At 44.6% G+C, this 25,319-nt stretch overlaps 1 protein-coding gene across 1 annotated transcript in view; it reads left to right on the top strand.

Moving 5' to 3' along the window:
- The window catches only part of LOC144680102 (collagen alpha-1(XXII) chain-like), a 169,111-nt gene that overhangs the window by 14,023 nt on the left and 129,769 nt on the right, over positions 1–25,319 (top strand). The gene's annotated exons all lie outside the window — the stretch shown is intronic.

Below are 25,319 nucleotides of genomic sequence, written 5' to 3'. Positions count from 1 at the left end.
TGATATGTGCTTTAGTGCAAGAAGTGCTAGGGAGAGAGGGAGGCATATATGCTGGTTGTTATTAGGATCAGAGCTGAAGCAGTGGCAGGATTCCATAACTGGCCTACCCCTGGACTGAGTGATCCCTGCACCATAACCACTGCACGCTGAACTCTGCTAGAAAATGCATGTGTGTAGAAGTTAGGCAAAACAACAGGATTGGGCTCAGCTGTAAACTGTCAATATTCACTGTTTGCTACGCGAACAATCCCTGTTTGTTTGAGGTTGATCTATGGAACATGATCCAGCATACGCTATTTCCGACAGGAGAGGAGGAGAAATATTGAAAGGGAACAAAGGCTGGAAATAAAATCTAGTTTATTTATAATCTATTCATTCACAGGATGTGGGCGCTGATGGCAAGGCCAGCATTTATTGCCCTTGAGACAACTGAGATGCTTTTTAGACTATTTCGGGGGACGTGGGTCTGGGACCAAATGTAGGCCAGACCATGTAAGGATGATAAATTTTCTTTCCTAAATGGTGTGAGTAAACCTGATGGTTTTTACAAGAAAGTAGTGTTATGGTTTCCATCTTTGATACAGCTTTTTATTCCTTTGTCAAATTAACTGAGTTTAAATTCCCCAGCTTCTATGATGGGATTTGAACTCATAACTTTAGATCATTTGTCCAGGCCTCTGGATTATTAGTCTAGCAACATAACCATTGTGCTACTGAGCTGTTATGTATGATATAGCAAATATTCCTAAATTATGAAGCCTGCCTCTAAGCAACAACTTAAATATTTTTCCTGAATTCTTGTAACTGGCATTGACTATAATTACTTTTGCCAGCATTGCTTGATTTAAGACTAGGAAGAAAAGTTATACTTTGATATAACCCAATACCCACTTAAATAATGCAAACTACACCAATTGCATGTTAAAATAGCTGAACTGGTTAGCTTAAGAGTGGAAAGGACCACAAAAATGAAAAAAAAACAATGGTGCCAGCTTCAGAATGTTTTATAGTTACTTACATTGTGTTGTGAAGCAGGCTGATATGTATTAAGTGTTCAAGGCACGAAATGAACTGGAATCATATTTGTTCTGATGCAGATTTTCCCAGCAATGTAAATCCAGGACGCGATTGTCCCCTTCGCCCGCTACCCACCCCCCCTCCAGTTAGCGGCAACCACGTCTCCCACCATCCCACATCGGGAACTTAATTTTAATGCATTTGCATCTCATTATTGTGCCCGCACACCGGAATCATACGCACCCACGTCAAGTTTACCTCCCATGTTGGCATGACTTCAGAATGGTGTGATTTACAACTACCTTCATAGGGCATGTACCTGGTGAGCTGAACTTTGAGGCAAGTCACTTTTTACTTGCTGGCTTTCAATGCAGAACCAGGGAAAGAGCTCCAGTGTGGTTGGGGCCGGTGTGTTGGGGGGGGGAAGGCTGCGTAGACTGATGGAAGTACAGAAGCACATGGGGGTCGTGAGGGAAGCTGCCACACATTTTGAGAAGCTTGCCAAAAGTGAGTATTCTTCTGCAGCTGAGACTATTCATTAACATGCTTGGAGTTAGGTCTCTTGAGCATTTCTGCAAAATCATTAATGTGCCACCAAATGCTCTAGAAATTTTCGCCCCTCAAGCACAAGACTGCAAATTATTGTGAGTTTTAGGGAGCTGCAGAATAACTGGATTGCTGGGCAAATTGTGGAATCCCCTTGCGAAAGGTGGGCATGCAAAAGTCACTGATGGAGGTGCACAGAACCCTTTGCAATCTATTTATCCAGGTTTGGACCAGTAATCCTCATGGTTCAAGCTAACAGTGCAGCCTTACAGTGCAGGTCCGGATAATGCCTGTGGCTGAGCTGAGAGCACAGCATGCAGTCGAGTGACCGAAGCTGCCACCAATTGGTCAAGTGGAGTGGGGCTGAAGTGGGTGGGGTTTCGGACAACCATGAAGCGCACTATGCTTTGGCCATCCAAGTGATGGCCAGCACTCTCTGGCATGTGTGAAGGGGACTTGAGATACAGCCAGAGCCAGAGATTTAACCCAGAGAGGTCCTTAGGAGGCATATGTTAACCATTGCATTTTTCTCTTTGATACTACAAGAGGAGAACATTAAGATCATGGAGCCTGGTGATCCAGCGGTATGCCTCATGGCTTAAAGGGAACAAAGAGGAAGAAGATTGTGACGCCAGGAGGCGTCTGGATCAGCAAAGGGAGGCGCACCACCCTAAAGATGAAGGGGCAGCAGGGCTTCCTCCAAACACAGCTGAAGATCCACAGCGAGCCGTCACTCATAGGCCCCTCACTAGACCCTGCGCCTATAGGTGGCACTTGACATTCCTGCAGACGAGCGAGAACCAGTGTCGCCGAAGATTGTGCACGTCTAGGGAACAGGTCACTCACACATACCACCTTCTGCAGGTTTTGGCACCACGGGGACCTGGAGGATATCCACTGCCAGTGGCCATGAAAATGATCACGGCGCACAGTTTTTACGCCAGCAGCTCCTTCCAGGGCTCCACAGGTGACCTGAGTGGGATCTCACAAGTTTCCGTGCACAAGTGCATCCAGGACGTCACAGACACCATCTTCGCAAAGGCACAGAACATTGTGCATTTCGACCAGGATCAGGAAAGCCAGGAAGAAAGAGCGCTGGGATTTGCGCAGATCTCTGGTTTTCCACAGGTGTAGGTTGCCATCGATTGCACTCATGTGGTGCTTCGATCTCCATGGCAACAAGCAGTGCAGTAAGTAAACCGCAAGGGCTTCCACTCGCTGAATGTTCAGCTAGCCTGCATCCATAACAAATACATCATGCAGGCCTGTGCACGAGTCCCAGAGAGCGTCCATGACTCCTACATCTTCAGCAGGTGTCAGATCCCTCACGTCTTTCCAGGTCCAGAGAGGCTGCATGGTTGGTCCCTTGGGGCCAAGGAGCTCACTGAGGACATCGCTGATGATGCATGCCTGTGCGACGGCCTCAGACTGCAGCAGAGAGACAATATAATGAGGCTCATGCCACAACCCGGACTTTGGTGAGGCTCCAGTGCCTTGACCGGTCTGGTGGAGCACTGAAGTACAGTCTCCAGAGGGTGTCATGCATCATTGTAGCTTACTGTGCGCCACACAACCAGGAGGACCTGGCCAAGGACAAGAAAGAAGAGCCCCACATCTCCTCCGCTGTGGAGGACTTTGAAGGGGATGAGGTGATGAGGCTTGGAAGGTGAGGATGCCTGCAATGAGCGACCAGATGAGGCAGGCGTGCTCGTGAGGCCCTAATAGCCTTAAGATTCGTGGAGCATGATGATGACATGCAGTGAGGACACTCCTGACATTCTCACATTGCATCTGTGAACATCTGACACCTGTCTGACTGATGGCAGCACACATACCCTCTGTGACAGGGCTCATGACATGGAAACCCAGCGGAGGCCCTAATAGTCACAGGATTGCAGGAGGATGATGATGACTTGCAGTGAGGACACTCCATAGATCTTCACATAGACTCTGAGGATCCCTGGCTCCTGTCTGGCCAAGAACAGCTCGCTTGCACTCTGTGAACAGGGTCATATCTTGGAGACGCAGTGGCGATACTTTAGCAGCACTTGATCCTTTGGCAGCCTTCATTATCTGGTCCCTTCAGGACCACACTGTCACTGGTCACAGATGCTCAAGAGATGGGGGGGGGGGCAGCCCCAGCTGAAATGTGCTGATAGCACACAGAGAAAATCATGGAACTTGGTGACGCCTGCCCACGACATTCTGGCAGCAATGACAAGCACCATCGAGGTGCAAGCATCACTGATGTGCCTAGTGAGTGTGAAGCCAGACCATCACTTTGCTCTGAAGGCTACACACTACACAGGGAAGAGGCCCTGGACTGAGACACTTGTCTTCATCTTGTGTTGGAATCAAGGTTTCACATCTGAATGACACGAACACAGCTCCTCATAACAAGTAGCCATAGGCAGGGAGACATTCTTGGGAGTTTATTTACAGTAGGGAACATTATGTACAGGTGATTAACACCCATGTCCAGGCTGTGCAATTACATCTTCTTAACGTTCCTAACCCTGCCGCTATGTTTTGGTGTTCCCCCAACATTCGCAGCAGAGGTGGAGGCAGCTTTTTGGCTGCTATGACCAATCTGTGGTGACTTTGGTGAGCAGCCTCTGGAGAGCTGAGGCCTGGAGGACTCCAGCCTGCTTTCGGGGTCCTGCTATGTGGCAGTGGCACCCTCCGTGGCCTGCGGAACTGGAGCTCCAGGGTTCACAGGAACAGGGGTACCTGATGGGCTAGAAACTCCCAGAGTCATCTGGTTCGGTGGCCCTGGGGTGTACTTGCTGATCCTCCTTCCTATGGGTGCCCAAGGGCCACTAGCTGACTCCTTGAGAGGAAGGGGCAGCTGGAATGCCCCTTCCTTTTGCATTGACATTGCTGGATGCAGCAAGTGCCTCACCGATGGTCTTGCACTGCTGCAGGAGCTGCACACCAATGTCCTGGACCAAGGTCTCCATGGCGGCCGCCATCCTACCAGTGATGACCTCGGTGCATTCCATGCCGGCGCTATCACCTCCGCCTGAAGGCAGACAGACTCCTTTGACCTGTCTTGTAGCCTGAGGAGTGCAGCAGACATCCCTCCCTGATGTTCGCGAGCTTGTCTTTGCAGCTTCAGCAATTGAGGTATGACCGAGCCTAGAGGTTCGTTATCTGACGCGGACTCAGTAGATTCCTGGCCTCCAGCTGCCCTCTGAATGCTGGCATCCTTGGATTTCCCTGCCTCCGCCCACTAAGGATCAGACAGTGCAATGTGCTCATCAGCTTGTCACCCTGAGGCTACTCTAGAACTAGGTCCCACTGAGGTTTGTGTCTCTGTGCTGTTGGAGGGTGTGAATGCCGCTGTGATTAGTCTTCAATGTCGGTGTCTGCAGATTCCTCTTCCGAGACGTCCTTGGGACTGGAGTCGATGACCTGCCCTTGGCTGCTTCCCAGATGCGCCTGTGATAGAAAAGAGAATAATTAGTGCATGGCACAGGAGTGTGAAACAGGAGATATCACTCACTGTATGGTGTCTGCTGGATGTTGCAGTGCAGGATCCTCACTTGGTTGAACGCTGCCAACCGCACCGTCTGCGCAGGAATGCTCCACATCCCTCGCCGGCCAGCTGGATGGTTCTATTTTCAAAGGCCGTGAGGACCTTGATGTTGTGCATTCCTCCATCAGTCTGAGATGTCTCCCTGTTATTGTGGGCTAGCTTATCCTGCATGGAGACAGATGGACAGAGTGTAAGCAAGATGCCTGCCAGGCTAAATGAGAAGAATGCTTGGCATGTGTGGAGTGTGAGTGGTGCCACGGACGACATAAGGACACGATGGGCAGGGGAGATGAGCATGTTTGTGAGGCAGTGATTGGTTCTGTCCCTTGAGCTGGCAGTGAGTGCCAACCCTATGGACCTGTGATGGGTTTGTGAGTGTGTGAGTTAAGAGTGATGAGAAGAATGACTTACCCTGGTGGAACGGAGGAGATCATTTGTCCTCTTGCGGCACTGGGCGGCTGTCCTCTTTTGGAAGGCACTGATGCTCACCACCACCGCTACCACCTCTCCTACTGGATTGGTGAGCTTGGTGGCCGGTCTTCGCCCAGAGCGGGGGTAGAGGAGTTTGCGGTGTGCTACCACCGCGTCCAGTAGGTGCCCAGAGAGCCGTCATTAAACCTGAGGGCGGCTATCTTCTTTGCTTTCGGGGCCATCCGTCACCTAGAGTGGTTGCCTGGTTTGTAGACACAAAGTAGGCTGCGCTCTGGTGTGCTTTAAATATGGCGCCAGGAGCGACGAAGCACTGAGGTCATGTCGTGGCGGGCATATCCGAGCCTGCCCGCCAGTGATCCGGCATGTTTCCTGTGCATGCATTACTAATGAGGTGGAATGCTCCGGGAAGCAAATGATACGGCGCAAAAACCCAGCATTGCGGGCTGACAGGAAAAACGTCTCTTTTCATGCCAGCCACCGCACTTAGTGCAATTCAGGGAAAATTCTGCCCTGTATGTCCTCAGTCCACAGTATTAATCATAAACAACTGATAAAGAACACTTAAAAATTTTGCTGTAAATTACAAATACCAGAAAATCCTCCTCCCAAGGGGAGGAACAAGATAAATTTTAAAAGATGGCTGTTCACTGACACTGAGTTTAGGTATTGTGGGTTAGACATTACAGAAAAACTGAAGCAAGTTCGGAGTTTTGAACAGCTGAGAAGGAACGAGTTAGATTTGGAAAGGTCATGATGATTTTTGATCTCAATGTTCTTGTGATGCTGGAAGAGCATGCAGTAGCTTGGGAGAAACAGAATGAAGGTAGGATGACCTATTAGACAAACTTCTCCAAGAATGGTGGATGTTTCAATGGGTTAATGCGGATAATTGTCTTCCAAATTCCAGTTAAAAAAAAAAAGTTTCATCTTCTTTCAATTAATGTCTACTTAACTCCCTAGCAGGTAATGGAGGAGTAGTGAAAGTATTTGGGTTTTGCCACTTGTAAGATGTATTCCATAATGATGGCTTGGAGTAATATAACCAAGGTGGGTAGTGGGAGTCGGGAAAATTCCTGGCTCAACCCACCCACCTTGGGATCTTCGTTGCCGAGGGTGTTGAGTGTGAGCTGGAGTCAGGCCAGCCGAGCCAGGAAAGAGTTCGGAGGCAGCAACAGTTGGATGCTGAGGCAGGCTGTTTCAAAGGTCTACCTCATTGCTATAGGACTTCAGCCCAGTTAAAATGATAATACAAAAGCCTTCCAGCCTCACACTCCCTCACCTACCCCTCCCAACACACTCCCCATGCCCCATCCATGCCAGCTCATGAACCCCCCCACCCACCCCTATGGCCCCTCATGCCACCTGTGCCAAGCTATGCCTTTCCACCCACCCCCCATGATCCCTCATACCCACAATTACAAGCTCTGCCCTTCCACCCACTCCCTATGACCTCTCATGCCCCCAAATACAAGCTACCTCCTTCTACCCACATTCTATGACTCCTCAAGCCACAGTGCCAAGCTTTGTCCTTCCACCCACCTTCCATGGCTTCTCATGCCCCCTATGCCAAACTATGGCATTTTCATTGCCCATTGACCCACTATATACTGTATAGAACTAATGAACCTTTTGTGACAGTAGAATGTGTAAAAAAAGTGCTTTAAAAAATAACTCATTCATAGTTTTCTAATATGTCAAAAAAAATAGCCATTGCACTAGCAGGCAGTAGAAGTATCAATCATCCAGTCCCTTTAAAGTATCAATAACAAAAAGGCAAGCCCTTGAAACCACTTATGCTTATGTAAATAAACATTGTGAAATTGACCTCAGAGACCAGAGAGCCTGGGCTGTCAATCAAGCAATGTTTTCCCAGGGGCTGGGGTGTTTCAACAAAAGTAATAGTTACCTGAGCTCTCAGCCAAACACACATAATGAGGGGCTAATAGGGGATGAGTGGAAGGGCGTAGCTTGGCATGGGGGTATGAGGGGCCATAGGGGTTGGGTGGGGGCATAACTTGGCATAGGAGGCACGGGGCGGACTATTTGAACTAACCTTTTCAAAGGACTCCTAATGCAGGCTAGGGTTCACGATTCCCCTGAGGGGCTGTGAACCACAACTCTTTGAAAACCTGCCCCAACTCCTTGAAAATTGTGGCGGAGTAGTTCACGCCTATCTCTGCAATGGATCCAGCCGTGTCAGGAATTTCACATCCTTTAAAGGATGTGGGCTTTTGATAGGAATGAGCCCACATCCCTTAAAGGCACTCCTGAAAATCAGACAACCCAGGAATGAGGATGGGAATCCCAGAAATGAGACCCTCCTACCATTTTTAAAGGGCTCCCAAGTCATCCCAACTCTGTGAAAACCCAGGCCTATGTGAGAAGAAGAAGCTAGTATCCGCTCTTTGTTTGAAGGCAGGGATGCTTCATTTAGAAACTTACCTCACATGAAATAGTTGAGATTTAGGCCCTCAAGAGTTACAAAATCTAGTGGCTGTGGAATTTCTAAAAAGCACAGGAGCAAAAAAAACTTCATCATTCTCCTTCTATGCCCCATGATGTGACTCAGTTTGAGGTCTGCCATAGTCTTATTGTTGCAAAATCCTTCCATTGTGTAAACAAATTGCCACTGACTTTTTGCGTGATAACTTGGCTCAGTTATCACTCTGTCCTCTTAATCATAAATGTTTGAGTTAAAGCTAGATATCATAACTTAACCCAGGCAACGTTTCACTGGAATATTGAATTATCAGAGGTGTTGTTTTTTGGATAAGATGTTAAACCAAGATCCCTCTGTTCATGTAGACGTGACAAAGTCTCAGGGTGTGAATTACAGAAGTACAGGGAGTTGTCCTGGTCATAATGAATTCTACTGCAAATGAACCAAATGGCAGGCATCGTACTTTTGGAACGTTTATGGAATAAGAAGTCTTTAGCAATGAGCAACACAATGCCGGACACAAAACCATAGAAAACCTCGTTCTTTTAATTTTTAATGCGCTTGAACCCAACTGCCATTATCCCTTTATATAGTTCTTGAGCAGTGTTGACCACTCACCGGTTTAAAGAGATACCATCTCCATGGAAAAGTGGTGGGCATACCTTTTCTCTATTTGTTCTATCTGCTATTATCAACACTTTCCTAAAACAGAAAATCAACTTTTCACCTCTTCCATCCTTGCAAACTAGAGTCCCTTCTCCAAACTTCCTTTCTTCTCCAAAGTCCTTCTCACCTCCCAAATCTGTGCTCCTTTTTCCCAGAACTCCATGTTTGAATCCTTCCAATCAGTTTTCAGTCCCTGCCGTATTATTGAAATGGCTCTTACCAAAGTCACAAATAACAATCTATGTGACGGAAATGCTGCCTATTATTCTTTATTCTTCATGACCAGTTTGCAACCTTTGACAAGATTTACGACATCATCCTCTTGCAACTCTCCATCATTGTCCAGCTGAGTGGAGCTGCTTGGTTCCAACCTGATCCATATAATGATAGCCAGGAATCACCTGCAATGGCTTCTCTTCCCACTCCTATAATATTACCTCTGGTGTCCCCCAAAGATGTATCCTTAGCCCCATCCCATTTCTCATTTGCGTATTGCTCCTCAGCAACATCATCCAAAAACACAGTGTCAATTTATATACCTGTATGTTGATGAAACCCAGCTCTAGCTCAACACTATCTCTTTAGTCCTCTAACAGCCTCTAAATTGTCAATGATTGTCCAACATTCAGGAATGGATGAGCAGAAATGTTCTCCAACTAAATTGTGGGGAGAGCAAAGCCATTGGCTTCACTCCCCACTACAAACTATATTCCCTTGTCACTGATTCCATCCCTTCCCCTGGCAACTGCCTGAGGCTGAACCAGACTGTTCACAACCTTAGTCTCATATTACACTTTGAGACAAGCTGTCAATCATATATTCACGTCATCACTAAGCCCACCTATTTCCACCTCTGCAAAATCACCCAATTTCACCTCCTGCTGCTGCTGAAAGACACATAGGCAAGGTTACAAGGTAACAAACCTTTAGATTTGAACGTTCCTATGCTCAGTCTTGCCTGGTCAACCTTTCACATTCCACCCTCCATAAACTTGAGGTGATTCAAGACATGCTGCCTGTGTTCTAATTCAAACCAAGCCTCATTTGTCCATCGCTCCTCACTGACACAGTTGGCCATGCTTCTATTTTGAAAATTCTTATCCTTGTTTTTCAAATCCTTCCATGCCCTCTCCCTCCCTTCCTCTGTAACTTCTTTCAGTCCCACAACCCTCCGAGATATCTGTACTATTCTCATTCCAATCTCTTGGGCATCCCTGACATTAATCACTCCCCATGCCTTCAGCTGCCAAGGCCCTAAGTTCTGGAATTCCCTCCCAGTCCTCTCTGACTCTCAACCTATTTTTCCTCCTTTAAAATGCTCCTTAAAACCCTACCTCATTGACTAAGCCTTTGGTCATTTGCTGTAACATCCCGTTGTGTAGATAGGTGTTAAATTTTGATTGATAAATCCCCTGTAATGCACCTCATGCTGTTTTAATATGGGTGGTTTATATATGTGTAAAGGTGATATATATATATATATATATATACACACACACAAAAGGTTCTTGTTTAAAAATGCGCGTAACACTGACACCAACCATATCAAGACACTTATAAGTATCATCATAGTGAAATGGAAGTATGACTTTTCTGCCTCCAGAGGAAGATTGGCAAACAATTTTTTATCAAGATAGTGTCCCCTTGAAAGACAAAATACTGAATGTCGCATGAAGTCAGCATCAAAGTAACTGAAGCGAGATGTGCTCGGAGCGAGGGGGCAGACAACTAGATACCGATGACATATTTTTACCAAATTATCACATTTGCATTCCTGACTATAGTTAGAGGCAGCGTGGTGTCTACACTAGAGGAGTGGACAGTGAATAAATCACAGAAGGAGAGTAATACTATATTACATGGCTCCAAGTGTTGTGTACTGACAGGTTTGTGAATCAATTCAAAATAATCCTTCTCTTTATTGCCAACGTTACTTATTGGCGTATTTTTAAAAGGAAAATATATCTATATATAATATATAAAAAGTCAAGGACCAAGGTAGAGGACACTGCTAACACTGCTATGAATCATGAGGGAATTTTAAACTCCATGAGGGGTGAGGGAGTGGTGTGGCAGCGGGGTGGTGGATGAGAGTGGGTTAAAATTTCAAAAATATGAAACCCCACCCCAAATGCGCCCACTTCCTGTTTTATCAGGTGTGGATTGCGGAGCTGCCAACTATACCTTCCCTCAAGAAGTGTATCAGTTATTTAAAAGTATTAACAAAGCTGTATGTCTCAAATTTTAACAATTTTTTAAAGAAAGAGGATCTTGCATTTATATAGTGCCTTTTACGACCACCCGAAATCTCATAGCACTTTAACGCCGACGTCGTACTTTTGAACTGTTGTTATTTAGGAAAGGAGGCAGCCAATTTGCACACTGCCAACTCTCACAAATAGCAATGTGATATTGACTAAATGATACTTTTTTGTGTTGCTGATCGAGAGATAAATATTGGCCAGGACACGGGGGATAATTCCACTGCTCTTCTTCAAAATAGTGCCTCAGGATCTTTTACATCCACCCAGGCAAGAAGGTGGGGCCTCGGTTCAACATCTTATCTGAGAAAAGCACCTTTGACAGGGCAGCATTCCCTCAGTATAGCACTGGAATCTTAGCCTTAATTTTTGTGCTCAGTTTTTGGAAAGGGACTTGAACCCAGAACCTTGTGATACAAAGACAAGAGTACTACCAACTGAGGTACAGCTGACATTCAAAACTTAATGACTACAGTCCAGATTTTCCAAGAAAACCTGGCAGCTGAAGGGCGGTAAGAACGGTTGGATGCAACAGGCTACGAGGTGTAGACACATCAAGCAAGCCTGCTTCCGTCCTGCAGTTGGCCTCCAGGTCTGTGGTCCCAAGCCCACCCCACCCCCATCTTCTCACACTGGCCCCATAACATCTTCAACCAGTCCTTGGCAATCTACCCCCTGCGATCTCTTCAAACCCCATGATCTATCGCATCTCAGACCCACAAGCTTTAAGCCGCACTTAGCAACATCCCCATCATCTCCCCACAGCCTACAATCTCTTCAACCTACAAAACCCCCGCACCCCCATGATCTCTCCCTCCATCTCTACTCTGCTTCCTGACTGTTCTTATACCTTCACGCCAAATTGTGAGGCAGCCTCTCCATCTAGTTGACAGTCAGCCCAAAATGGAGAAAAAAGTTCGGCAGGACCTCCATGTTAGCTACATTTCTGCTCTTTCTAGACTTGCCTACAGTTATCAGAACCATAGACTCATACAACACCGAAAGTGGCCATTCAGCCCATTGTGCCTGTGCTGATTCTTCACTCCAGCTAACCAATTAGTCTTACTCCACTACTCTTTCCCGATTGCTCTGCAATGTTTCTTTTTCAAGTACATATCCAATTCCCTTTTGAAAGTTACTATTGAGTCTTCTTTCACCTTTCTTTCATACACTCCCTTCCAGAGTCGAAGAGGTGTTAAGGTACATCACATAGTGAGTATGTGAATTAAAGTTTCACTGCTGGCAGTTCTGAAAGGTCGGAGAATTATGGCTACACTGTTTTGTCTCTACAGCTGTTCCACACTACTTCTGAATTAGTTCCCTGCCAAAAGTGTAGCATCAATGAATTAATCCATTAGAACAGGAGATGGGACAATATCTTTGGTTGGAACACATGACGGATAAAGAAGAATGAATGGAATGGCATATTTGGACTTTAGGAGGAACATGTGTGAATGCTCAGCATTCTAAATGTGAACTCAGTCTTTTACTAACAAATAGCTACCAGTATTCTTTTCTTTATGGATAATAGCTCTGATGGTGATAACCAATAATCCCAAGGCCTCTGTGAAAAGAAAGATATTTAGAGCCATTTACATTTAAATTACAGTGGCCATCAGCTGCACTCATTATGCATATCCTGTGAAAATTCCCTGGTGGAAGAATATGGAGGGGAACCTTAACAAGTACATTTACTTTGCTGCTGGATTTCCTGGGAGAGTGCATCTATCACCTTCTCCACTGCATACCTCTGCCATATGTTTGTGATACCCCTGTGGTAAAAGCAATGGAATAAGGCACATGTTTTTAGTGACTCTAACACCCACTGCTGGGATAACAAGTGTTGTATATATTGTATGATGTGCCTGCATGACATTGTAATGTAAAGGTGCTCGACAGAGCAAATGTTAATGTGGGACTAGAGAACAGCACCACCTACGGTATGAGCATAGAGTCACATGGCAATAGACTGGGAGAACAATTTAGAGAGTACAGTCTGGAACCAGCCTGCATGGAGACAACAGCTGCATGCATGGCCATACCTTGGACCTGTAAATAGTTAAAGGTTAACAATGAAAGGTTCATGTTTACATGTACAAGTCTTAAGATCTCATCATTGAGACATCTAAAGAACCCATATTACAACAACAAGAAGTTGTGCTCATATAGCTTTTGTCATAGAAGTCAGACAAGGCACTGTACAGAGTGAAGGAAGAAAGAATAGATGAATGATCAAGCACTGAGGCTTGGAGGGAGAGTTAAAAGAAGTGAGTGAAAGTTTAGGGAAAAATATGTTTTGAAATAATTGATAGAGGTGGAGAGGAAAATTGGTGCAGATGCTCAAAAGAGTAGGGCTGAGGTGAGGTTTACCTTTAAGGATTGTTGGTTAGGCCGTATGGAGATCTGGTTTCCCTCATTTTTCAGGTAATAGGGAGCCTCAATAAAATATTAGCCTTCTTTTTCATATACTCAAAGGGCCTAATGCCAGTTTCAGCACCATTCTAGCTGCCTATATTTTGCGTAAACTAAGACATTGGGTGCAGGCAGCCAACTGGTGATGCCTGCATACTTTATAACGGCCATATTGGAAACGTAGGCCCAAATTTTCACCATGTTGGAGATGGACTCCATCATAGCAAAAATGGCAGATGAATCCAGAAATGCTAAGTCCCATCCCCAAACATGCGCTGCCTATTTTCACAGGGACATGAATGAAGTTGGGCCAGGGTTCACACATGTGTGGTTTATGGAGGCAAATATCCAGTAAAATTATCAGCTGCCTCCACTGAAATGGGAATTTGGAAGGTCAGGAGTGTGAAACCCATGGTGTGCCAATTAGACCAGGTAAGAGCTGGTCTGGACTTGATGGATTCATTTGGATAGCCAGGGTACCCATTTGGGAGAGGTAAGGCACCCTATGAGATTGTTACAACTAAACATGATGATTGCGAATAAAAAGTACATAAACACTTTGGAACTGTCAAAGCTGTCAAAGAACTGTCATTAAGACCATAAGACATAGGAGCAGAAATAGGTCATTCAGCACATTAAGTCTGCACGCCATTCAATGAGATCCTGGCTAATCTGATAATTCACAACTCCACTTTCCTACCTTTTCCCGATAACCCTTGATTCCCTTACTGATTAAAAATCTGCCTATCTCGGCCTTGAACATACTTAACGACCCAGCTTCTACAGCCCTCTGTGTTAAAGAGTTCCACAGATTGACTACCCTCTGAGAGAAGAAATTCCTCCTCATCTCTGTCTTAAATGGGCGACCCGTTACTCTGAGAGTATGCCCTCTGGTCCAAGGCTCTCCCACAAGGGGACACAACCTCTCCACATCTACCCTGTCAAGCCCCCCAAGAATTTTATAGGTCACCTCTCATTCTTCTAAATTCCAATGAGTACAGGTCCAACCAACCCAACCTCTCCTCATAAGAAAATCCTTCTATACCCGGGATCAACCTAATGAACATTCTCTGGACTGTCTCCAGTGCCAGTATATCTTTCCTTAGCTAAGGGGACCAAAATTGCTCACAGTATTCTAGGTGTGGTCTACCTAGTGCCTTATATAGTTTTAGCAAGACTTCCTTTTTTTTAATACTTCATTCCCTTTTAAATAAAGGCCAACATTCCATTTGCCTTCCCTATTACCTGTTGAATTTGTACGTTTGCTTTTTGTGATTCATGCATAAGGACTCCCAAATCCCTCTGTGCTGCAGCCTTCTGCAGTCTTTCTCCATTTAAATAATATCCAGCTCCTCTATTCTCCCTGCCAAAGTGCATAACCTCACATTTTCCCACATTATATTCCATCTGCCATTTTTTTGCTCACTCACTTGTCTGTATCCCTCTATATACCTGTCTATATCCCTCTGTAGAATCCTTGTGTCATCCTCACCACTTGCCTTCCCACTTATTTTTGTATCATTCACAAAGTTGGCGATAGTACATTCACTTCCCTCATCTAAGTCATTAATATATATTGTAAATAATTGAAGGTCCAGCACTGATCCCTGTGGCATTCCATCCTGAAAATGTCCCCCTTATCCCAACTCTGTCTTTTATTAGTTAGCCAATCCTCTATCCTTGCTAATATTCTACCTCCAACACAATGGGCCCTTATCTTATTAAGTAGCTTTACATGCAGTACCTTATCGAACGCCTTTTGGAAATCCAAATATAATTCATCTACTGGTTCCCCTTTATCTATCCTGCTAGTTACCACCTCAGAATTCTAATAAAATTGTCAAGCATGATTTCCCCTTCATGAAGCGATGCTGACTCTGCTTGATTAGATTATGTAATTTTAAATGCCCTGCTATTACATCCTTTATAATAGACTCCAACATTTCCCCAATGACAGATATTAAGCTAACTGGCCTATAGTTACCTGCTTTTTGTCTCTCTCCCCCCCCCCCCCCCCCCCCCCCACCCCACCCTCTGGGACTTTTCCAGAATCTAAGGATACTTGGAAGATTACTACCAGTGCATCAACTATCTTATAGGTACTCCCTTCAATATCCTTGGATGCAACCCATCAGGCCCACTGGTCTTATTGGCCTTTAGCCCCATTAGTTTCCCTAGTACTTTTTTTCTAGTGATAGTTATTGTATTTATTTCCCCCCATGCTTTTGCCCCTTGATTATTTAGTATTAGAATGCTATTAGTGGCTTCTACCGTGAAAACTGAAGCAAAGTATTTATTCAACTCCTTTGCCCCTTCCTGGTTCCCCATTATTATTTCCCCAGCCTCATTCTCTAAGGGGCTATGTTCACTTTGACCTCTCTCCTACTTTTTGTATATTTAAAGAAACTCTTACTATCCATTTTATATTACTTGCATTTTTACCCTCAAAGTTTAGCTTCTCCCTCTCTATTATTTTTTGGTCATCTTTTAGAACCATAGAACCATAGAACACTACAGCATAGAAAATAGGCCATTCGGCCCTTCCAGTCTGTGCCGAAATATTATTCTGCTAGTCCCATTGACCTGCACCTAGTCCATAACCCTCTAGACATCTCCCATCCATGTATCTATCCAATTTATTCTTAAAACTTAAGAGTGAGCCCGCATTTACCACATTAGATGGTAGCTCGTTCCACACTCTCACCACTCTCTGAGTGAAGAAGTTCCCCCTAATGTTCCCCCTAAACCTTTCCCCTTTCATCCTAAAGCCATGTCCTTTCATGTTTATTTCTCCTAATCTAAGTGGAAAGAGCCTACTCGCATTTACTCTGTCTATACCCCTCACAATTTTGTAAACTTCTATTAAGTCTCCCCTCATTCTTCTACGCTCCAAGGAATTAAGTCCTAACCTGTTTAATCTTTCACTGTAACTCAACTCCTTAAGACCCGGCAACATCCTAGTAAATCTTCTCTGCACTCTCTCAATCTTACTGATATCCTTCCTGTAGTTTTGTTGGTTCTTAAAACTTTCCCAGTCCTCTGACTTACCACTAATCTCTGCCATAGGGCAAAATTATCCCCCCCATCGGGAGGGAAGAGCGAGAGCGAGCGCGAGAGGGCGGGTTCCCGACCGGTGCCCCCGGTCAGGGACGCGCTGCCATTTTACATGGGTGGGCCAATTAAGGCCCACCCAGTGTGATGTCCACCAGGAAGTGCTATGCGCTCCCTGTGCGGGTGGGGGTGGATTCCCTCAGCCAGGAGTGCGCTCCTTCGCGCATGCACGCAAAATAGCGCAGAGATCTCCCTGAGGCTAAGTGCTGTCTCAGTGAGATCGGCTTAGATTTTCAACTTTTAATAAAGGATTTTAAAAAATTTCTCTGCCATGTCCCCTCATGTGACACTGTCACATGGGTTGGGACATGTCCATAACTTTTATTTATATATTTCATTAAAATTTTAATACCCTCACGAAACCTCATCCCTCCAGTGGATGAGGTTTCATGTTTTTTCATAAGCCTGCCTGGGCTCCCGGCCTGCCCGCTAACCTTAAGGTTGGACGGGCAGGTCTATTATTGAGCTGAATTGGTTTTCTAATGGCCTTAATAGGCCGTTGACAGGTCGGCGGGCGTGCATCCGACTTGGCTGTGCCCCCGCCAACCTGAAAATGGAAATGACGCGGGGTGACATTGGGAGTTCCACCCAACGTTACCCCGCGTCATTTTCTGTCGGCGAGCGGGCCCCATCCCCACTCGCCAACCAGAAGATTCTGCCCATATTGTATGTATTTTCTTTTAATTTGACACTATCCTTAACTTCATTGGTTAACCATGGTTGGTTTATCCCCCTCCTTGAACCCTTCTTCCTCACTGGGATATATCTTTGTTGTGAGTCATGAACTATTTTTAAACATCTGCCATTATTCATCAAAGGTTTTTTTCTGCCAAAATTCCATCCCAGTCCACTCCAGCCAACTCTGCCCTCATTCCTTTGTAATTACCTTTATTTAAATTTAGCACAATTGTTTCTGACCCAGGCTGCTCACACTCAAACCGAATGCTAAATTATACCATATTATGTTCAATGTTTCCGAGGATATCTTTTACCCTGAAATCATTTATTAAACCTGCCTCATTACACATTACCAGATCTAAAATAGCCTGATCCCTGGTTGGATCTGCAACATATTGTTCTAGGAAACTGTCCTGAGTACACTCTGAATTCTTGCTTGTGGCTATGTCTGCTAATTTGATTTTCTCAATCTACATGAAGATTAAAGTCACCCATGATTAATGTACTGCCATTTTTTCATGCCCTCATTATCTCCTGATTTATTCTCTGTCCAACAGTATAGCTACTGTTCGGGGGTCTATAGACTTCTCCCACCAGTGTCTTCTATCCCCTTGTTATTTCTTACCTCCACCCATATGGATTCTACATCTTCCGATCAAAGATCCTTTCTTACTGTCGTACTTATTCCATCTCGTACTAACAAAGCTACCCCACCATCCTTTCCTCCCTGCCTGTCCTTTCGAAAAGTCACATACCCTGAATATCTAGTTCCCAGCTTTGATCTCCTTGTAATCACGTCTCCATAATGGCTGTAAGATCGTACCCATTAACCTGTATTGCCTACTGTGAAAAGTCATTGGAACTGCCGAAACTCATTCATACTGTCAGACTCATTGGAATTGTCAAAGTTGTCAATGAATTTAACTCTGCTGGGCTTTAAATTTAAAAAACAAAACAGTCTGGAGTTCAAAAGAATCAGCGTTTGATATTTCATTCTGTCTGTTGACATAAGCCTGAGGGTTGTCATGATAGGATTTCTGCTGAAATGACAGATATTACAAACTAACATTATTACAATGGGGCACCTGTTAAGTGAGCAATTTAATTGACAGCTCCAAGTAGTTAAAGAATAGTAATGTTTGTTTTCATAAGAAATTAGTTGAAGGAATTTCAATGCATTGAATGCTTTTTTTTATCGATGACAGTGTTTTTTTTTAATAGTGGTATCATCATTAGATACATAGCCTTATTTTATGTCAGTGTGGCTCCTGAGTTTTGCTCATGGTGGATACTAGTGAGTTGGCATGGAGGGGGTAAGGGCAAAGGGTGAGGTGCGGGGAGGCATTGGTTGTCATGAGTTGGCACTAAGCTGGCATGGGGGCTATAAAGGACCATGTGGATGTGGGAGCATAGTGGGTATGAGGGGCCATGGGGATGGGTAGAGAGGTATGGGTTGGCATAGGGGGTACGAATGGCCATGGGGATGGGTAGAAGGGCATGGGTTGGAATAAGGGGTATCAGCAGCGATGGGGGGTGGGTGGGGAGGCATGAGATGGCATAGGTTGGAATGGATGGGGCATGGGGACAGTATGGGGAGAGTATGGGGAGTGAGGGGAGATGAGGAGGGCTGGAGATCTGTTTTTTTGTTTTAATAATTACGTTTCATTAAATTCAACAAAGTGCCAGAGCACAGAAGCAGGCTTTCCACCCAGCCCAGCACTGCGCCTGTCAGCCTCCGCACTTGTTCTGGAGGCAGCGGGCCCGATTTCTAATGAAGTCGACCACCCTCAACCCTCCAGAATGAGAATCAGAACTGTGGGCTGCCATTTTTAAAGGTCGGTTTTGCGGAGCTGGGAATTCTCCTGACTCTGCTCGCCTGTTCCGGGTACGAAAATATGGGCCTTAGGCACCCACTTGGCATCTGAAAACTAAACAAAGCACTATCAAATTTCCAGGCCCATGTTCACTTTGAACTAGTTAAGTCACCTCTGCATCAATTGTTTGTTTCACTTGTTACTCGCATGCCTGTTTTAAATTTTGGCCAAACATATTTGATAAGTGTACACTGAGGAAGTCATTTTTGTCAAAGATATTTTCTGCATCTGCAAGATGGAAACAGTACAGTGTCCTCTACAGAGAAACCAGGAGCTGAGGGAACAGGGCAACTAACTGTGAATCTCCTTAACCAGGAATTTCATAAATTTTGTTGGCAATTGATTTAATTTAGAAGGTTGAAGGGAGATCTAATGGAGGTCTTTAAAGTGATTCGACAGAATGGATAAAAAGAAACAATTTCTTTTGCTAGGGGAATCCAGAACAAAGGACATCATTTTAAAATTAGGTCATTTAGGACGGAAATAAAGAAGAACTATTTTATGCAAAGGGTGGTAGAAATATGGAATCCTCTCCCAAAGGCTGTGGGACCTGGGTCAATTTAAATTTTCAAAATTGGAAGATATATTTTCATTAGGTTTAGGATCTCAAAGTATTGTTATGACCCACTCCCAGGTGAGGTTCCCCAAAGTTGTGGATCCAGGCGAGACCCCTCAATTTGTCATTGTCTGGCTGGGACACCCCCAAATTGTTATGCCCCCTGGTGAGGAGGGATGAACTTGCTCCCCGTCTTTATTCAGAACACCCCCACTTCTGTTGGCCGCAACAAGATTTAATCTAAAAAGCATCCCTTTTGTAGACACTTTTTCCCAGACCCAATCATCCTGGTTGTGAAGGAACTAATTTGATCAGACTTTCTTGAGATAAAGGTAAGAATAAGTTTATTAACTACTAAAGGCAAGAAAGGATAAAACACAAGCATACACAGTCATACAGGTTGAAAGTAAGAATTTAGCTTGAAGTAAGTGAATATATTTATTTATATATATATATATATACACACACATATATATTTAAAAAAAGGTACATGGAACAGTTCTTGACTTGTGGGGAGTAGGTGATTGCGTTGTGGCTGTTGCAATTTGAGATTCCAGTAGAATTGACTCCGGTAGATGAATTGTTGGATTCAGGATTCCAGTAGAGTTAACTCCAGTAGACGAATAGCTGGTTTTGCGGTTCCAGTAGTGTTGAATTCAGTAGCGAGGGAGAGAGGTCGGAATATGGCGATTTGCAGGGGTAATGTGTGTGGCTGTTACATCTCAGTCAAACTTGCAGCACTTGCTCTCTCTCTGAACAATCGCCAACAGACAGGAACTGGGGCAGCTTCTCAGCTCACTTTTAACCTCTCTCTTGTATAGTCCAAATGAAAAGTGAATTCACAAATCTGTCTGGGCATTGCTCACAGGATATCTTGATGAGATGATGCTCATCTTCCATTATGTCCCATTGTCTCTACCAAAGGGAACATTTAGTTTCTGGATGTCTTTAGCAGTACCTTATCTGGCAAAAGGGTAGAGTTCCATTATCTCTTAGGGAGTCACCCTGCAGCATTGCAGCCAGTGGCTTGTGTGCATTTTAAAAACTTAGGTTTTATTTTTTAAAGTCCAATATTTCCAGACGCAATTCGGTATTTTTTCTTTCATTATCATGACAGTATATCCAGCAAAGGCAGAAAAATAGAGTTGAGGCACGGCTTGTACATGATTTAATTAAATGATGGTACAGATTCAAGGGGCTGAATGGCATATGTCCTGTGTCCATGTTCCTAGATGTAAGGCAGCAAATTTAAGGTGGGGCATCAATGGGTAAGTCATTCTCTCAATTTTAACTGCCCACCACAAGGTTTTCTGGCTGTGTATGGACTCCCAAAGTTGCTGTCAGTTTCAATGGAGTAATGATGGCAAATATTGAAAGTTTCACATTCATCATTATTAATCTGGGATATTATGTTATGAATTTTGTTATTGTACCAAATTGCTATGCTACTAGGCCCCAGTCCCCCCGCCTCCTCCACATAATTTCATAAGCAACTTCCCAGAAATTAAAGACTGGCAAAGGGTAAGTATGTGAGCTTTATCCTGTTATTGAAGAAATGTTAAAAGCTATGCTTGTGGGGGAGGAAACAGTGGCATAGTGGTAATGTCATTGGACCAGTAATCCAGAGGCCTAGGCTAATGCTCTGGGGACATAGGTTCAAATCTCACCATGGCAGCTGGTAGAATTTAAATTCAATTAATAATTCAGGAATTGAAAACTAGGAGTAGTAATGACCATGAAACTATCATTGATCATCATTAAAAATCCATCTAGTTCAATAATGTCCTTTAGCCTTCCTTACCTGTTCTGGCCAATATGTGACTTCAGACCCACAGCAATGTGGTTGACTTTTAATTGCTCTCTGACATGGCCAAGTAAGTTGCTCAGTTCAAGGGTAATTAGGGATGGGCAGCAAATGCTGGCCTTGCCAGTGAGGCCCATGTCCCATGAAAGAAAAAAAACTTAAATATGCACCTGCCGTGCTTTCACATATTCTCTTGAATTGTGTCCATGTGTAACGGAGGATGTGGCCTCAAATGAAGCAGATAACATGGCCCCTTTTGGGTTCTGGTTAAAAGTGAATATGTAGTGAAAAAGTATTTGAGGAGGCAGGAAGGCATTTAGCCCCTTGACCAAGTCCCATCATTCAATTAGATCAAGGCTGATTTGTAGCTCAGCTCCATTTTCCTACTTCTGCTCCATTGCCCTTGATTTACTGAAGGAGGAGGGTGAGCTGGGCATAGTATCCCAACTTCCTGATGTTCATAACATATTGGGCCAGATTTGTGTGGTGGTAATGAAGGTGAAACTGTCGGTGTTACCAGTCATTACTCCACTGAAACTGCCAGCAACCTCGGGTATCCGTACGTGTGCAGAATAACACAGAGACCTAGAAGTTGCTGTGAGTGATTCTACACTCCTCCAAAGGGTGAGCTGTTGAGATGCTCTCAGATTGCAAGTCTGAAGCACTTTGTGAATTGATGAAAACTTCCACTCTTATGCTGTTAATCTTTCCATTAGAACCCTTGAAAAAGTTACAGCCTGTTGAATTCTGTAGCTAGGTTTTGAATGATATAGTAACTTCATAATTACTGCGAAACACCCTCTGGCCGTAAAAAAATAATTCCACATTTGTGGAAAGTCGCATTTTTCCATTATGATAAAAATTTCACATTTAAAAAAAAATTTTGAAGTTTGTTTATATTGATATTTTATCTTCTTTATTAACCCGATCATAATCAATTATTTTGCTGTCTGAAAATTTAAATTAAAACTGAAAGATTAAGTACAGGTTGCTGAGAGCAAGAGCAGGTTAATTCCCATGGAGGCGCAGGAAACATTGCTCCTCATAAGCACTCCCAATGTTTAGGCAAATTGCTTGTTCAGCTTATTCAGTCATAGCAGTGAAAGACAGCACGAGATGGTAAAAGAGAATTTAAAAGAGAGGCAGGGAAAATATACAAGCTTTTCAAATGGGTGTGGATGTAATTAACAAAGTGTAACTTTTAGAAGAGGCAGTATGTAAAAATGGTAATCATCAGTGTGATCGTTCAAAAAGCTCAACAGTACGAAACCAAAAACACACAACAATCACGGCTGCTGTCCAAAGCCACATATGCAATCCTCAATTATATGGAGCACTGCAATGTAAGTGATGTTTACAGAGGCATTACACCCATGAAACTTGGGTTATAATTAGAGAATAAACCACAGCTATTATAAGGCACATATCATTTAGTGTCAGTTTAGTTCCTCCCTTATCACTTAAAAGGAAATGGTTCACTGAGTCAGGAAGTTCTAGATTCAAGGCTCACTCCCGCAACTTGAGCACAAAATCTAGGCTGACATCCAGTGCAGTATTGATGGAATGCTACAGTGTCAGTGCCATCTTTTAAACTGCCCTTTTAAACACATCTGCCCACTCAGATAAACATTAAATATTCCACAGCACTATTCAATGAAAAGTGCAAGAGGGCATGCCAGGAGCAGCACCAGGCATACCTAAATGTGAGGTGTCAACCTGGTGAAGGTACAACTCGGGACTACTTACATGTCAAACAGCATAAGCAGCAAGTGATAGACAGAGCTAAGTGATCCCACAATCAATGGATCAGATCTAAGCTGTGCAGTCCTGCCACACCCAGTCATGAATGGCAGTGGACAATTAAACAACTCACTGGAGAAGGATAGTCCACAAATATCCCCATCCTCAATGATGGGGGAGCCCAGCACATCAGTGAAGCATTTGCAACAATCCTCAGCCAGAAGAACCGAGAAAATGATCCATCTCAGCCTCCTCCAGAGGCCCCCAGCATCACAGATGTCAGTCTTCGGCCAATTTGATTCACTCCACGTGATATCAAGAAATGGCTGAAGAGGCTATGGGTGCTGACAATATTCTGGCAATAGTACTGAAGACTTGTGCTGCAGAGCTTGCCACGGCCCTAGCCAAGTTGTTCCATTACAGTTACAGCACTGGCATCTACCTGACACTGTGGAAAATTGCCCAGGTATGACCCATCCACAAAAAGCAGAACAAATCCATCCCAGCCAATTACTGCCCAATCAGTCTCTCGATCATCAGTAAAGTGATGGAAGGGGTCATCAACCGTGCTATCAAGCAGCACCTGCTTAGCAATAACCTGCTCACTGACGCCCAGTTTGGATTCTGCCATGATCACTCAGCTCCGGACTTCATTACAGCTTTGGTTCAAACATGGACAAAGGAGCTGAACTCCAGAGGTGAGGTGAGAGTGACTGTCCTTAACATCAAGGCAGCATTTGACCGAGTGTGGCATCAAGGCGCCCTAGAAAACTGGAGTCAATGAGAATCAGGGTGAAAACTCTCCACTAGTTGGATTCATACCTAGTACAAAGGAAGATGCTTGTGGTCATTGGAGGTCAGTCATCTCAGCTCCAGGACATCACTGCAGGAGTTCCTCAGGGTAGTGTCCTCAGCCCAACCATCTTCAGCTGCTTCATCAATGACCTTCCTTCCATCATAAGGTCAGAAGTGGGGATGTTCACTGATGATTGCACAATGTTTGACACCATTCGCGACTCCTCAGATACTGAAGCAGTACATGTCCAAATCCAGCAAGACCTCCCTCGACAATATCCAGGCTTGGGCTGACAAGTGTCAAGTAATATTTGTGCCACACAAGTGCCAGGCAATGACCATCTCCAACAAGAGAGAATCTAACCATCGTTCCTTGATGTTCAATGGCATTACCATCACTGAATCCCCCGCTATCAATGTCCTGGAGATTAGCATTGACTAGAAACTGAACTGGACTAGCCATATAAATACTGTGGCTACAAGAGCAGGTCAGAAGCTAGGAATCCTGCAGCGGGTAACTCACTTCCTGACTCCCCAAAACCTGTCCACTATCTACAAGGCACAAGCCATGAGTGTGATGGAATACTCCCCATTTGCCGGGATGAGTGCAGCTCCCGCACGCTCAAGAAGCTTGACACAATCCAGGATAAAGCAGCCTGCTTGATTGGCACCACATCTACAAACATTCACTCCTTCCTTACAAGATAGCACTTTCCCAATCCACAGCTGCTATGATCTACAAAGAAAAGGGCAGCAGACACATGGGAACATCACCACTTGCAAGTTCCCCTCCAAGCTATGCACCATCCTGACTTGGAAATATATCACAGTTCCTTCACTGTCTCTGGCTTAAAATCCTGGAACTCCCTAAGAGCACTGAGGGTGTACCGACACCACATGGACTGCAGCGGTTCAAAAAGGCAGTTCACCACCACCTTCTCAAGGGCAACTAGAGATAGACAATAAATGCTGGCCTAGCCAGCAATGCCCACATCCCCTGAATGAATAAAAAGATGTACTGGCCTATGCTTATCCCTTAACTAACAACCCCGAGAGGCTGGTTATCTTTTCATCATGTCTTGTTTTTAGTAGGATCTTGCTGTGTGCATATTGGCTGTAATATTTCCTTGTGACTATACGTCATAAGTTCTTAACTGGCTGTAAAAAGCACTGGGAACTCCTGGAGACGACAAAAGGTGCCATTTACATACAATTCTTTCTTATAATAATATATTAAACTTATTAGCTGCCTGACCCACGTCTTTGGATGATGCAGATGACAAATAGACGGGGACATGATGGATCCTTTGGATAATCCAGAAATAGCAAGATGGGCCCTCGTCGGGTGAGCACGGGAACGGCTGTAAAGCTGACCGCCGCCCGCAATCGGGCTCCAACGGCGATTTCACGCCCAAGGGCCAGCCAGCTTGTAACGCAGGCTAAAAGCCT

The sequence above is a fragment of the Cetorhinus maximus genome, chromosome 4 (genome assembly GCF_964194155.1).
Source record: "Cetorhinus maximus chromosome 4, sCetMax3.hap1.1, whole genome shotgun sequence".
NCBI lineage: Eukaryota > Metazoa > Chordata > Chondrichthyes > Lamniformes > Cetorhinidae > Cetorhinus > Cetorhinus maximus.
Note: the sequence above shows the minus strand (reverse complement) of the source record. Positions and strands in the feature narration are given on the sequence as shown.